This window comes from Lipotes vexillifer, unplaced genomic scaffold (assembly GCF_000442215.2).
Source record: "Lipotes vexillifer unplaced genomic scaffold, Lipotes_vexillifer_v1.1 scaffold655, whole genome shotgun sequence".
Taxonomy (NCBI): Eukaryota; Metazoa; Chordata; class Mammalia; order Artiodactyla; family Lipotidae; genus Lipotes; species Lipotes vexillifer.
In genome coordinates, this window is record NW_006788208.1 from 2,891,348 (window position 1) to 2,907,969 (window position 16,622).

At 37.0% G+C, this 16,622-nt stretch overlaps 1 protein-coding gene across 4 annotated transcripts in view; it reads right to left on the bottom strand.

The window, feature by feature from the left end:
- The window catches only part of PCCA (propionyl-CoA carboxylase subunit alpha), a 362,003-nt gene that overhangs the window by 107,387 nt on the left and 237,994 nt on the right, over window positions 1–16,622 (bottom strand). The window lies entirely within an intron of this gene.

Consider the following 16,622-nt stretch of genomic DNA (forward strand, 5'->3'; position numbering starts at 1 on the left):
AAAGAGGAATAAGAAGTTAAAGAGTATCTTTTAGGATTTTTATACAAATCAGGATGTTGGAGCAAGAGAAGCTTTTAGAGATGCAAAACCTGTGCCCATGAGCGAATAGCCCCCAAACCCCCTGAAGCACTTCATCGTAAATACAATGAATCACCAGGATTCTGGGAGAGATTACAAACCCCTGAAATGTAGTTAGAATTGTGGGCATGGGCGATAAAAGCTGCCTTGATGATGAAGCATGCCAGACCCTCAGAGGACACACTTAACTGAAAAACAGAAGAAAGTGCATTATTTTCAGGGTAAATCCAAGTAGCTCTTCTAATAAAATGTGAAGGTTTATGGATAACTTTTTAGAAAATAGTAGTAGTAGGATACATTTTTTTAAATATATAATTTTACTGTAGAGAATATGTTTTCATTCTTTCAACATATTTACTGAAAGCATACCATGAGCTTACACTGCAGGCAGAGTAAATCAAAATTACAATTACTATGAATTACGGCAACTCTAGTTAGTTGATTAGCTCTGCTTTTGTGGTTAATATTATAAGCTTCTAAATCAAACAACTGCCCTATTAACATATTCAGTACGGGTTTTCAACTTACATTGCATTCAGACTTCGGGTTTAGAGAATTTATTTCACAAGTTTATGCTACATTTTCAGTTCACACCTCTCCTAAGCAAAATATGCAAACACACAGCTGCTCTAATAGTCTGACAGAGCAAGATCTACTCCACAGATCTCTGACTTCCACCAATAACCAGCAATGATACAAAAGGACCCTCGTGAAGAAAGCTATGTTTTCTTAATAATAACAGTTGTATAAACATAAGGTCTTCTCAGTTAAAGGGAAACCAACATCAAAAAGCAGTAAAACATAGAACACTAAACCCCTCTTTCTTTGAAGAAACCCGTTTGAAGCGAGGTGTTTCTAGTTATGGGTGAATGAAATGAGAATTCAGCTGCAACAAACGGACATCCAGTCCTATGAAGGACTAATTAAATCCATCTGAGAAGCTGCATCTAAAACTGTCTCACATGTTTCAAAGTATGCACCAGTCTGCCTTTTGCAAAGCCATCAAAACCTTCAGCCACAAATGACGCACATCGAGGCTCTACAACAATGCTGTTTTTATGGACTACAAAGCTCCATAAAAGGAATGTTAAGAGTTTACACTATTTCATTACTGAAAAATCAGAGTTAGGGCAGAACATGTTTACTTATCACTATCTGAAATTTCTCTCCGGCTTCCAACTCTAGTTTTGTGGATCTTCTCCAAGACCTCAAAAATAAAACAGGAGATGCATCAGTATTTAAAGTGCTTCATATACTTGTTGAGCAGAAGTGGTTAAAAAAAATTAATACAAGAATTAACCACAGTTGCACAGTTAACTTTTTCTTTCTGATACATAAAACCAGGATTTTCATGTTCTGTTCAGATCTTGAGTAGTTAATAAAAGCCAGCAGAAGGAGCGCAAAACTTAAAAAACTCATTGGTTTGACAAAATATTCCATTTAGTAACCATTATTTGGCCTATGAAATGGTAGAAAAACAGTTACACTCAGAATTTGGAATATTATCCCAACAGAATGAAACAGTCTTAGTGTCTATGTCTATCTTACCAAGCCTTTCAAACCTTCTATAATTGCTTTTGGGGAGTTCATATAATCATATTGAGGAATCACATTTTTTTAAGTTGTATCATAAATACATATATACTTTTTTCTTAAGGAACACTATTAGATGTGACAGTAGGCAACAAGCTCCCTAAATAGGACAACGTCAATACTTCAATTTTTTTCAATATATTATAGAGATAAAACTAACACCATCTGCCTAATTGCTAAACTTAAGAGTTTCTTCCCATTGCAGAGAGCTCAATATAAAGAGACAGGACTAGCCATCAGGAAACCCAGGGCTTCTGGCTTTGCTCTCTTTGATCACTGAGCAACCCTGGATGAGGCACTCAATCCCCCAGGACTAATGTGTTCTCTGCTTTTCCACAAGGAGTTGGCCTAGGGGAGCCAAATTCTAATCACTCCTAAAATTCTGTAATTTTTCTTTTTTCTTCAAACATGCACTCATGAAAATACTAAATAGATTCTGTTCGGAATCCTATGTACAGTTATTCACACCACAGAAACATACTAACCCCCCAGTTCTCTGCTACCTTCTTTGTCCCAAGAAAATTCTGGGCATACCATAGCAATTTAGAAAATTAACTCCAACTCAAAGATGTCAGTTCAGAGGAAATTTCATAGCAGACAAAAAATTCCTGGAAACAAATATACACTGCTACATTACTGACAGAGGAAAAAAAAAACAGTTTAAAAAGAAATACATCTTTTTTTCCTCTAAATACTGGTAATATTAAGTGGGTTGTTTTTTGGTTTTTTTTTTTAGGTAGCAACAAAAAAATTTTAAAGGCATTTTCTCTCTACCAAGAAGAACATGATTTCAACCTCTTAGAGGGTAAATTTAAGGAGCATAGCCAATCTGATTAGTTTCAATTGTGCTCTTAGAAAAAGTTAACCATTAAAGCAAACTCAATATTATACTTGGTCATAGGTAAAAATCAGCACCTTGAATGATACCAAGAGATTAATCAACAGTGGAAACTACAGGTGTAATGACTTCCTGTGAGAAAAAGGAAATAGTGTTAATATGGCATATTATTGTAACAGGAGGGCAACTGGTCCATTCAAATATGTTACCTGCCTACTTAAATTCTGTAACCTATTATTTATATTAGCATTTTACTTTGTCTTCTTCTAAGAGTGAGGAAATCTGAAGTACTGTAAGAATGTATCATTCAACACCTTCTTGTATCCTAACAAATGTTTAGCAGTTTTACAAATCTAAATGTATTTCAGTTTTTGGTTTTTCCTCAAAAATGATTAGGTAACATTCTCTAAAAATGTACCTCACACTGATAAAGTTAGAATATAACTCTTATCAGAACAAGTTAACCTCTTAAGTTCAAGTGAACTTCACTAATAACTTCATTGAAAATTTAATGAAATATAAAATTCAAAGAAATATGTTTCAGTGTAAAGATTTTCAAAACTTTCAACCAAAATATGCAGTGGATATTTATCCTGCATTTAACCTACTCATAAAAGTGTTTTGTTTCTTCAAAAGCACACTACTGGTATACTAAGCAACTTTCTTTTTAACAAAAATCAATGTTTTTCAAACCAACTGGTCTCTTGCAAGGAGGTGCACAATAAGACTGCCATCTCCCATCCGCTAAAGGAGAGGCGCAGTCACATGACCTGCTTTCACCACTGGAATGTGAGCAGAAGGGTGCTGGCTGAAGCTCTAAGAACCAGTCATGACTCCATATGCTCATTCTTTTCCCTTGTCAGGGCGACTAGCAACAAGGCAGCCTGAGCCTCCTAGTAAGGATGCACCCCAGCAGACACATAAAGGACATCTGACGTGTAAGAAACAAACTTTTGGTGTTTTAAGCCCCTACAATATTACGGTGATTGTTACTTGCAGGATATCCTAGCCAACTCCGAAAGATAAATGAAGCTGTATTTTGAGTCACATTACATCAGTAATGTGGGTTTTTCTTCTTTCCACCAAAGTCCTATGCGAGGAAAAAAAACCAAACTAATGGTATATTAAGATTCATTTGAATCTGTACCTAATGTCAGCAACGTTAAATTGATCCTTTACAAAATGATCTTTTACAAAACATCTGATCTGCTCATTCTTAGCTCTAGTGGCAGACTAAAGCTTGACAATTAAAACTCAGTTTGCAAATCAAAAATTGACTTTTACTGCTAATCACATTTAATTAACCAAAAAGATTTTTCAGTCTATTTACTGCACAGATGAGTACTGTATTTACAAAAAGAATAAAACTGATTATTTTTGAAGGTCAAACCCAACTTTCTGCACTGTGTTCAAGTTCTAGAGTGTGGAGGACACCACATTCACTGCAAGCAAGCTGTCACCACTCAGCTCATTCTCCCATCCGTCCCACAGTCCCACCGCCCCACCATCCCACCGTAGGAGGCGTTCCTCCCTACCCCTTTTCCTCCCTTCTCCCCCCTCCCTCCCTTTCTTCTTCCCCTCCTCCCACCCCCCTCACTCAACAAATACTTCCTGAGAAGTACAAGGCATAAACAACAAGACAAGGTCCCTATCCTTATAAAGCTTATATTTTAGTGTGAAGAGATGCAAATTAATCAAATGGGCAAAGAAATAAAGAAAATACAAAGTTTATGATAAACGCAGTGAAGGAATTAAAACACTATCATATGACAGCAAGTAACTAAGGGGTCACTTTAGAGACCTAATACCTGTTCCTGCTCCTCAGGTAAAAACAACAATGAAGACAAAACACAACAGTAACCATAACCAAAAAACCTCTCAACTTCCCCAGAAACAGTAAGAGAATCTGATTTCAAACATGAGTTTACTAAAAATATGACACAAATTTATTCATTCATAACAGTGATCAAGGTACAGTCTATTAATTCTCACAAGATATCAATTTAAGCACAATTTAGGCTTTCTAAAAATCTGTCAATCAACAGTATTCTCTAGACCATACTTGTAAACTGCTCTGATAAGAGATGGCTAGAATAACAAACAACTCAGAACATTATTACCACACAATAAATGCTGTGTAGCTGACTCTACATTTTAAATCTCTCTACTATCCATACATTTTTTTCCCACTGCCATAATAACCATAGTTGAGGTTACTAGCACCTCCTACTTGCATTCTGCCTGAGTAGATGCTAACAGGTCTCCTTCACTCTGCACTCCTCCAAGCTACTCTGCATAATGCAGGCAGATTGATCTTTCTCGCAGGCAACTCTGATCAGTTTCCTGAGGGAAGGCCTCCTCTGGTTCTCCCTGCCCTCCAGATAAATCCAGAACACTGAACATGGCTCACAGATTTCCACATCATCAGGTCTCTGCTTGCTTCATTACGGCCTTTTCCTTCACATATCTCCTCTCACCACCCTCCCTCCCTGCCACCAGGTCCCCTACCTTCAAGCTTTCCACATCCCAGCAGCATATCAACGCTTCCAGTTCCTCAGATACCTCACACAATCTTTTAGTCCTTTTTGTACTTTGTACATCTGTTTTCAAACTCTGAACCCCGCCTAACCCACCCTCCACCCGCCTTCTGTAGGACTCAGCTTGGCCTTTATTTCCGCCCTAAGGCTGCACACAGCCACCTCCACTTCCAGGTTAGGGCTCCCCCAGCTGTTCTCCGCAGTGCCCGCCTCCCCCTGTCATCACTCACTCATTGTTCTACCTGACACAGCCTTTGCCCTTGCCACCCTCCACAGGTGACAAATCCTACAAGGAGTCAGACATCATCTCTCCTGATTACTACTGATTCTCCAGAACCTATGTCATTTGAGGTACTTAATAAACAGCTATTAAACTATGTTACAACTAAATGATAAACGTATAGTGGCTACAAATACATTGAAATTCATCTAATGGTCGAGTCACTCAGCAAAGGCACTTTAACTGTTTGCTTCACCATTCATTGTATTTATAAATAAGTTTGAGGGGCCAATAATATTAGGCCAAAATGAATAAAATAACTTCCAATAAATTTCTGTGGTGGAAATTTTACCCACAACAGACTACTAGACTACTATGGATTATTTATAAGGGCTTATAAAATTGAACTGAACTCAACCTGAGTATCTGGTGTCAACATTGAAAGTTCTATTCCAAATAAAATTCTTCAGAAAGTGGCTGAAACCAGGCGATAATACTAAAAATCACTTGAAGTCTTAATTATAGTATTTGCCAACCCTAATATGATAACAACTGATACCATTTAGTGATTTTCATTTCCAAAGTAGCTGGCTTTTATAACTTTTTTCTTCTTCATTTAGTCACATAAGAAGTTTCTTGACTCTTGAGCACACCATGACTGAGTCATTCAAGAGGGTACAGGTGCAACTGTGCACCCAATCAGACAAGCAATTTTCCAGATTACAGGAGCAGGAGCCTCACCTCTTTATGAAATGCAGTCCTATGGTTCAAAAGAGCATTACCAGACCCACTGAACAAAGTGGCATTTAAAAAGTAAACAGATCAAGCTGTGCAAGGTTACTCTTCAGACTTGATTTTTCTACAACCTCGTTTATCTGAACCCTTCCTATCAGACATCAAGCTGATCTGGATGAGTTCGCTTTGAATGGATATTCGTGGGAGTTCCCTGGTGGTCTAGTGGTTGGGACTTGGCGCTTTCACCACTGTGGCCCAAGTTCAATCCCTGGTTGGGCAACTGACATCCCGCAAGCCACACAGAGCAGCCCACACCGCCCCCCCTCCCCCACCAAAACAAAAAGGATATTCTTTAGCCTGAAGTAAAGAAGTCACATTGAAAAGCAAGTTAGTTTTGGACCTTCTTCCTGAAACCAAGAGGAAGGGAGAATAATTCCATTCTACCAGTGATGTTTCAGGACCAATGAAGTTACTATGAATTCTGGGACACTGAGCAAAACTTCTGGAATGAGCTCTCACTACCTTTTGCTATTTAGCAAAACATACACGTCTCTAACTCTTCTATGTAGTCATCTCTCTGGCTAGTTTATAGACCTAAAGAAGGAAAAATGAGAGGCTACTGGAGGGGTGTCCAAATCTACTCTGACTCAACTTCTTTTCTCCCACCCATGGTACAGTCCATTCTTTGCTTTTTCCAGTTTCTTAATTCAGATTAGATCAACCTCTTAACACAGCCTATTAAGTGATCTCCAGCAATTACCTCCAAGTTCAGTGTGCTAGCAAGGAGTTTCAGTAATTGCACTTGAGGTACTTATATGTGTAACACCACAGTTCTTTATTCAGTGAGGCAGCAGCTCATCTACTTCCCTGGACGGCCCAAGCATTGCAGAAGTTTCATGGTAGGTGACTAAAATTCCATTATGTCAACAGTCTCATATCTTTCAGACCCTTCCACTGCAAAGTTTTGAAACCTCTTTTTTTTGGGGGGAGGGGGTATTCGGTAATACATATACAGGGTTCAAAATTCAAAAAGTACCAACGAGACATCTATTAATAGTATATGGTATGTATCCTTCTTACTTCTGTCATGGGGTCAGCCATCCAGCTCCCAATTCAAAGGCAACCACAATTATTAGTTTCTTGTGGTTCCTTCCAAAGATATTTTATACACATAACAAGCATAAACATATACATTATTTTTTACACAAATAAAAGTATAGTGCTTCTGCCACTTAATATATCAGGACATACGGAACATTCAGATCCTTTTTAATGGCTATACAGTAGTTCAAGAATATGGATGTACTTACACACACTGTAAGTATGTACTATACTTATTTAATTATCCCATTTTGATGGGCATTTCAGTTGTCTCCAGTCTTCTGCTGTTATACACAATATACTGCTATGAACATACTTGTGTATCTCCCACATGTGAATATATCCTGTAGTATAAATTCACTGTCAAATTGTTCTCCATGGAGGCTTTTATCAATTTATACACCTACCAATAATATATGTGGGTCTATTTTCCTACAACCTAATAAAATTAGAAATTATCAAAATTTTCATGTTTGTCAAAATGTAGGTGAAAAATAGTATTTTAACTTGAATTCCTCTGTATAGTTTAGCACATTTTGTCATTGTGCAGGAGCCATTTATATTTCCTTTGCTACAAATCATCTTTGAACACGTTTTGCCTGGGTGGTTCGTCTTTTTCATATTGATTTGTGAGAGTTCTTTATACACTAAGAACATTCCCCTTTTGTCACTAAAATAAGCTACAAACTTTCCCTCTGGTCTGCTGACTTCTGTATTGGCTTTACTTATGATGGTTTTATATTTTTAGCAGAAAAATTTAACTTTTTTTTTTAGCATTACCTTGACTTATCTTCTCAGTAATTTTTTTCTCAAATGGACAAGTAATTTTATCAGGAAAACAAATGTTTTTGCCAAAGTGAAAGAATTCCATTTTTATACATTATGTGTTTCCATTAAAAACATCCATTAACAGAAAATATTTTCCTCAAATAGGATAATATTTTTTGTTGTTTTGTCTAGGACAGCTTTAAAAACTGGGGGGGAAAAGGTCCAAGTGAAAAAATTACCTAATAAGAGAAGTAGATAACATGATCATAACACTGAATTACTGTCACAAGAAAAAACAATGAAATAAATGTTTTAAATATAAAATACTGCATAACTTTGAAAACTTGCTTCAATTTTCTATCATTTATCATGCACTATAAGTAAATTTTCTAAATAGGATTATAGTCTTTTATTATAAGCCTCTAACAGTACTATGGTATTCATTTTATTATTATTATTTTTGCTGCTCCGTGTGGCATGTGGGATATTAGCTTCCCAACCAAGGATTGAACCCTTGCCTCCTGCAGCAGAAGTGCGGAGTCCTAACCACTGGACCGTCGGGGAATTCCCCACTCTGGCATTCATTTTAAAATGCTACGACAAAATGTTATTTTCTTTTTCTGTTTGTCTACTGTACACTTAAGCCATAGATAAATTTTTATTAAAAAGTCTACCATAGATATAAATGTAACAGTTATCTGACTTTGTTTGCTATTATCCTTTTTATGTTCAAGAATAAGAGTCTATTCTAAAAATTGACCATAGAGGCAAAGGGACAGATATAATAATGTTTTTTCCCTAAGAAGGGTATTTGAAAATTATTTCTTTAAAAGAACAACCATGATTCTTACCATGTCCCTATACAAATTCCAGTAACTGCATGATTTAGCATTACTCTCTACAAATGGGATAAAAGAAACAGATTATGATGTACAATGCAGGTATAAACTCTACTGAAGATACATTTAAGGTCCTTTTCATTAATATTTGAAAACATAAAGAAAATGTTAATTTGTGCACAAGATTATTTATTGGTATACACTAAGTTCATTTAATTCTTCATCTTTATGAAAATGTTACATAAAAATACTTAAATAGCTCTATTTAAAACCACAATTTCAAAATGTTCTCTGAATATCAAAACAAACTCTGGTGGAATGTTTTCTTAGTCAAGAAATCTAGAACAAAATGCATGGTGGTAGAACAAATGGGAAAGGGTTGGCTATATTAGAGAAAGAAAAACCTCAAAAAATACGTATATAATTATTTCTTATTATGCATCCATATGTAATTATTATTTTTTATTCTTATGTTCATCACCATATTCTTTCTTTGAGAAGAAAAATGTAAGTTGGTAATTTCAATGATATGACTACTACAAAACATTTCCCTCCCTCCACCACAAGCATCTAAAGTTGAGACAATTTTACATCAACCAAAATGAACATTATTAAAACAAAATGAAAGCACAAACAAAATCTTTTAGATGCAAAAAATCTTACCTATTTCAAACCTTGTATGGCTCTAAAAAATTATTACTTACTTGGACAAGACTGTAAAATCACCACTAAAAATCAGTATTTTGAATTTTAACATAATTTGAAAAATACGTTAACATCTACAGGAGATAATAAGATACTAAAAATGCTTCATGACAGTTACTCTTAACCAGTATCTCTAATTGTATATTTTGTAAAACTGTACACTGTGTGTGTAATACTGTGTGATTCATTCATGTCCTTGCAATGCCTTCCATGCTTCCTTTAAATGGTATGACTTGAGCCTCAATGTTCAACAATCACAAAGAAAATTCCTCTCATCATGTGACAAAACTGTTCTGGCTAAAAGTAAGTGTATTATTCCTTATGTTAACAAAGATTTATCCACGTCTGACAGAGCTAATTTTCCATGTCAGTGCTACTATTTCCCAGAATTTTCTCTAGCAAAACTACTTTGTAATGTTAGATACAGAGAGGTACTAGTTCACAGGCCTTGGAATCATACTGACCTGCGTTTAATCTTAGATTCTACACTCCCAAGCTGTGTGACTTCAGCTACCTTACTTAGTATTTCTGAACCTCAGTTTCCAACTCTTCTGTAAACTAAGGCTAATAACGGCTACCTTGTGGCTTACCACTATCTCATTTAGAACAACATATGTAAAGTGTTTACCACAGTGCTTGAGACAAGGAACATACTCAATAGAATAGACCACAGTAATCAGCTGCCTCATGAAAATACCTTTGAATAGGCTAAAGTAAGTATCAAAAACAATACTACAACTACAATAAGACAGGGAAATCCTTTTCTCACTCTGCTATTTCTGGAAAATAAATAACAATAAAGAAAAATACTCCCATAATAAAAAACTAAAATTATCTATAAAAGACGTCTGATTTTTCAACAAGCTTTGCTCTCCCATGCCACCATGTCCCAGTGTTTTTCCTCACCTTCTTATCCTCTGATTTAGAGGCAAGTCCTGGCTTATGTACAAATCATGTTCTAAATGGTTATTCATTAGTCATCTCTGCCATCTAGAACTTCTTCATCTCCTCCTACATCTTTTCTTTCCCCCAGGCAGTTGAGTCCTTAGCTCTCTCCTTCTCACAGATTTAATTATTAATTAGTTGAAGGCACCTCCATTAAAGCATTTATCTCTGTATTTTAATCACTTTCAAGTCTCCTTTACCATCATAAGCAGAGACTGTTTACGTGGATATCTCTAAGGTAAACTGCCATTAATTAATCGTCCCCCCCCCCAACGCAATACCATGTTCATATTAGCAAGTTTTCACTGCTTCCTTGGGATGGATATCTAGATGTAGAATTAGTAGACTGGAGAATATCAACGTTATCAAATGATTTTCAGAAAAAGGGTAAACAAACATATACTATTTAATTTGTCTTTTAGTTGCTGACATCTAGCCCGATAACTATTATTTGGAAAAATTATTATTTGAAATATTATTTAAAAGGTAAAATATATCCACCACAGTAACAAGGATATAAATAAGTCTAAAAATACTTACTTAAATATTCATGATAAAATACTCATGACAGAACTGAGTCAAGGTTCTGGATAACCCAGATGTTTAACCTTTTGAGGAAATGCGAGATTGTTTTCCAAAGTGGTTGTACCATTTTACACTCCCACCAACGGTGTATGAGGGCTCCAATTTCTCTACATCTTCATCAGTATTTGTTATTATCTGACTTTCTTATTATAGCCATTCTAGTGGGTGTGAGGTGATATCTCATTGTGGTTTTGATTTGCATTTCCCTGACGACGAATGATTTTGAGAATCTGTGCATTTGCTTATTAGCAACTGGATATTTTCTTTCAGAAATGTCTGTTTAGGTTCTTTGCCCATTTTTACATTGGGTTGTCTTTATTATTAAGTTTTAAGTGTTCTTTAAGTACTTTAAATACAAGTGCTTCACTGGATATATGATTTGCAAATATTTTTTCCCATTCTGCAGTTTGTCTTTTCAATTTCTTGTTAGTATCCTTTGAAGTAAAGTTTTAAATTTTGACAAAGATCAATTTATCTATTTTTTTCTTTTATTGCTTATGCTTTTGGTATCAAATCTAAGAAACCAATGCCACATGCAAGGTCATGAAGATGTACCCCTATGTTTTCTTCTAAGTTTTGTTGCTCTATTTACATCATTTATCCATTTGGGGTTAATGCTTTTTTTTGCGGGGGGGCTGTGTTGGGTCTTAGTTGCACCACACAGGATCTTTTTTTTTTTTTTTTTTTTAACATCTTTATTGGGGTATAATTGCTTTACAATGGTGTGTTAGTTTCTGCTTTATAACAGAGTGAGTCAGTTATACATATATATATGTTCCCATATCTCTTCCCTCTTTGTCTTTAAGAGGAATCAGAGGTTGTTGGGAAGGTTGTTAAAACCCAAATTTGCAACTGGAATGCTTGCTGAAAGCACCTGGTTACCTCAGCAGTCAATATAAATTACAGAGGCTTTCGTCCTTATCCCCTCCTGGGGCACGTGGAGCACAGCCCTAAGGGAACTCCTATTACTCTTTTTTCCAGTGCTCCAGGAGACGTGCACATCTGTTGTTGACACATGTGGAACCTCAGCTCTCCCACCACCTCTCACACTGTTGATGTGATCATGATATTTTCAAACCTAAGGAAGGACCTCCAGGCAGAAGGAAGACACACCTGACACAATTAAAACCAAAACAGTTGGCACACTGGGATACAGATGAGGAATTTACTGCCTTTCTCTGTACACTCCGAGCTGCTGGATGTTAGTGAAGGGTTAAGCTAAGGACAAAATTAAAGAATTGTATCTGTTTTCTTATTACATGAAGAGGTTGCATCACTTGGTTTTTCCTTAAAATCTCTGACCATAAAATTGTGACCCTTTCCTAATTTACCTGGGCTACTTCAAGTTTACTTTGGGGAACTCCTTTCCACAGACAGATTGACATTGCCTTTTAGGATCTTGCAATGCATGCTGGTTAAGAATCTTAGCCTGGGAACCACCCGGACCTGGGTCTGATACTTGACTCACCGCCTACTTACTAGCTGGGTGACCTCAGGCAAGTAGCTTCCCCTCGGCAAGCCCATCTCCTTATCTGTAAAGCAGGTAGGACACCCCACTGCCAGCCTGGGAGTATTCTTGTGAGGATTCAGAGAGACCTTGGTATCAAGTCTTCCTCTCGGTGACCGACGCATAGTTAAGTACTCAATAGTTTCTTTGTTTTTACCATTGTAATTGTTTTACAAAAGAGAGTCGAACAGATAAAATGCACAAGCTGACCTGTAACATAATTGAAAAACTTAAGGCAATGCACATGTATTTTGGCAGTTTAGAATGTGATAACTGGACAAACGTTTCTTCCTTGTTGAGTGCTCAGCAAAGTCTGCATACTGTGCTATTAGAAATGCCTGTTATAAGGGGAACAGACCTCCACCAGGTTCATAGTATCATTTGAATTTGAAGGCATTCCTTTCTCACAAAAGGAATTGCCATTTGAAAGGACAAGTCCCTATGAGGAGTAGAACAGACAGCAGAAGGTCTTGGCTTTTAGCTGCCTGAGCCATCTCAAATAATTCATCCAGTCTTCTTGACCTCTGCTTCAACCTCTCTGTCCAGGAAAGCAACAGGTATATTGCATGCAAGGAGGTTACTGATTCCTTCAAGTTTGATTTTGGGGTCAGATAGAACTAGCTTCAAATTCTAGCTGCACAGCATGCAAGCTGTGTGGCTAATGATTTTGAGCCCTAGTTTATGCCTCTGGGAGGAGATTAATGGGGTACCTTCCTGATAGGTTTGCTGGGAGGATTAAAAGAGAGCAAATTGCCCAAGCTTTGCAAATGGCAGCTAATAAAATAATGAAAACTTTTTGCTTTCAGAACTCTATCTTAAATTGAGGACTCCAAAGAGCTTCTGTGACTATTATTAATTTTTAATTAAAAGTAAGTTAAAATTTATTTTATTACTATGAGAAACAAAATGAGAAACTTTAAAAATATTTGTGTATTAATTTAAAAATCACAGCAAACTCTTAATATGCTAACATAAAAATACATTTTTAATAAAAAGTAACTTTTTTTAAAAAAAGGAACAAAAGAGAAGACTTCATTAGTTTTTTTTTTTCAAGTCCCTTTAATGTCTTAGTAGGAAGGAGTGGAATTCTCATATCTGCTTCCACTAAAATCTGTTGCAGTATCACACATTACTTAGCTTCTGGAAAACTCCACTTTACACCCTAGATGGAATGAAAGCAGAGAAAAGCAAATAATACCTTGGCATTATAAAAATAGTTTTGACCTCATGGACTCCCTGAAAGGGACTCAGGGACCCCCCACTCTTTGAAAACAACCGACTTGGGACAACTGTCTTTCAAACTCTCAAACTGTAGATGATCCAAAGGCTTATGTAGAAAAAGAATGTTACAATGCATAAGAGAAAGAGAAACATCAAGGCCAAGAATATAGAATATCTGAGTCCCACTGAAGAATTTACTTTTAGAAATAAGCTTGTACTCAAGTACGGGGCAGGAGAACAGCAGGAGCCCGAACATATTTACAGAATCAGGCAAGTATCAGGCAAATATATTCTCCAAACAGACTGGACAAACTTGTGATGCCAGTAATCCAGACATCACAGATCACTGCTTCTATGTCTCTTTCTCCGTTCTCCACCACTCCACACCAGCACTGCAGGAAAATACCCATTTGCTCTCTGGATTATCGAATGTTGTAGTTATACCCCACCAGGGCATGGTGACTCAAACCCAGAAAAACTCATGGGTTTTTCAAACACACAGACCTGGGTTCAAAGGCTCGAATTGCCACTTAAGAGCTATGTAGTCTTGGAAAAGTTACTTAAATTTACTGAATCTCATGTATATGATGGGGATTGTGATGGACTAAAAATGACCATATTCTCTGCAACTCCTCCCATCAAAAGTGTGGAATGCAATGGAATACTACTCAGCCATAAAAAAGAAACCTTACCATTTGCAATAACATGGATGAATCTAGAGGGCATTATACTAAATAAGTCAGACAAAGACAAATACCACATGTGATCTCACTTATATGCAGAATCTAAAAAACTAAACAAAATGAAAACAGACTCATAGATACAGAGAATAAATGGATGGCTGCCAGAGGGGAGGGTGGGTGAAATAGCTGAAGAGGATTAAGAGGTATAAACCTCCAGTTATAAAATAAATAAGCCTGAGGATGGAATGTATAGCACAATAATGGTCAATAATACTGTCATAACTTTGTATGTGGACAGATGGTTACTAGATTTCTCGTGTGATCATTTCATAATGTATGCAAGTCAAATCTCTATGTAGTACACATGAAACTAACATAATATTGTATGTCCACTATCTTTCAATAAGATTTTTTTTAATTAATTAAATTTATTTAACACACATAGAGCTAATTCAAGTAATCTCCTTCTTGAGTGAGCTTTGGAGTTTTTGTCTTCAAGGAATTTGCCCATTTCAAGAAAGTAATCAAATTTTTTAGCAAAGTTGTTTATTATATTCTCTTAATCCTTCTAATGATGTAGATCTCTAGTGATATTTTTTCACTCCTTACACATAATGTATATATTCTACCTTTTTTTTGAATTTTTGAATTTTATTTATTTTTTTATACAGCAAATTCTTATTACTTATTCATTTTATACATATTAGTGTATATACGTCAGTCCCAATCTCCCAATTCATCAATAATGAATCTTTCAATAAGATTTTTTGAAAGTTGAAGTCTATTTTCTCATGTCTTGAATTGGGCTGGCGCTGAGTCTGCATCACTCTATGTGGTCGAAGCGGCAATACTTAACTTTTGAGCATGGTTTCAAGAGGCCCTGCAGCTTCCACACTTACCCTGTGGAACCCTGAGGCCCCCGTGCTGTGATGAAAGATTCCATGGAGGAAGAGGGCCAGCCATCTCTGGTGAGGCCCCAGACATCTTATCCCATCCAGCCTCAGCCAAGCAGCCATATGGAGAGTTCCGGTGAAAACAGCAGAACCACCACCCATTCAGCCCACAGAACTGTGAGAAATGATCATTCTGTTTTAGGCTACTAAATAGATGGGTAGTTTCTAGGGTGACCAATTTGTCCCAGTTTGCCTGGGACTTGCCCACTTTTAGCTGCCAGTCCCACATCCCAAGAAACCCCTCAGCCCTAGTTGGTCACCTATTTGTAGCACAATTGCAAATACCTTACACAGGAATAAGAGCGTTCAACTCAGTGTTTGAGAGAATTAAGTGAAATGATGAGGTAAAGGCAAAATATAGACAGAGCCCATAAAATGAAAGGTTTTGTTTTTCTTTTCAATTTATAAAATAACTTTATAATAATTTATAATTACTCTATCTTTAATAAAATAATATTTCCATAGCTAATTAAAATTTGATCTTTTATCTTTGTCTATAACTGAACTTCTCATTCAGGGCCCTAATTGCTTTTTTTCTTTTTTTAAATTAGTTTATTTATTTTTGGCTGCGTTGGGTCTTCGTTGCTGCACGCGGCTTTCTCTAGTTGCGGCGAGCGGCGGCTACTCTTCGTTGCTATGCGCGGGCTTCTCATTGTGGTGGCTTCTCTTGTTGCGGAGCACGGGCTCTAGGCACGTGGGCTACAGTAGTTGGGGCACATGGGCTCAGTAATTCTGGCTCGCAGGCTCTAGAGCTCAGGCTCAGTAGCTGTGGCGCACGGGCTTAGCTGCTCTGCGGCATGTGGGATCTTCCCGGACCAGGGCTCGAACCCGTGTCCCCTGCATTGGCAGGCGGATTCTGAACCACTGCACCACCAGGGAAGTCCCGGGACCTAATTGCTTTAAATATACCAGAGAGCATTCTCTGCTGGAGAATGCTGCATTTTCAGCTAAGCACGAAGGTAGCAGGCCCCTGGGAAATTATGAACCAAAAAGAGAAAGAAAACATTGGACTTAGCTAAATTCAAACTGGCTGTGAGTTCTCAAAAGAGTATCACTGTTGAAGATGGAAAACACTTAATATTATGTCATTCTGGGTGGGTCTAGAACAGGACCTTTTTTTGGACAATATTTTTCCCCAGGGGCATGTCTAGTGAAAACATAATCCACGGAGATGATCTGCAGATAAGGTCAATGCCATGTGCCCACAAAAAGGCAGAATCTCGGGGGCCTACTGGTTAAGAGAGTTGAAACCTTTGAAACTCTATTTTAGAGCTTTCCTTAGGAAGAAAAGTGGGAGGCTGGGGTGGTGGTGGG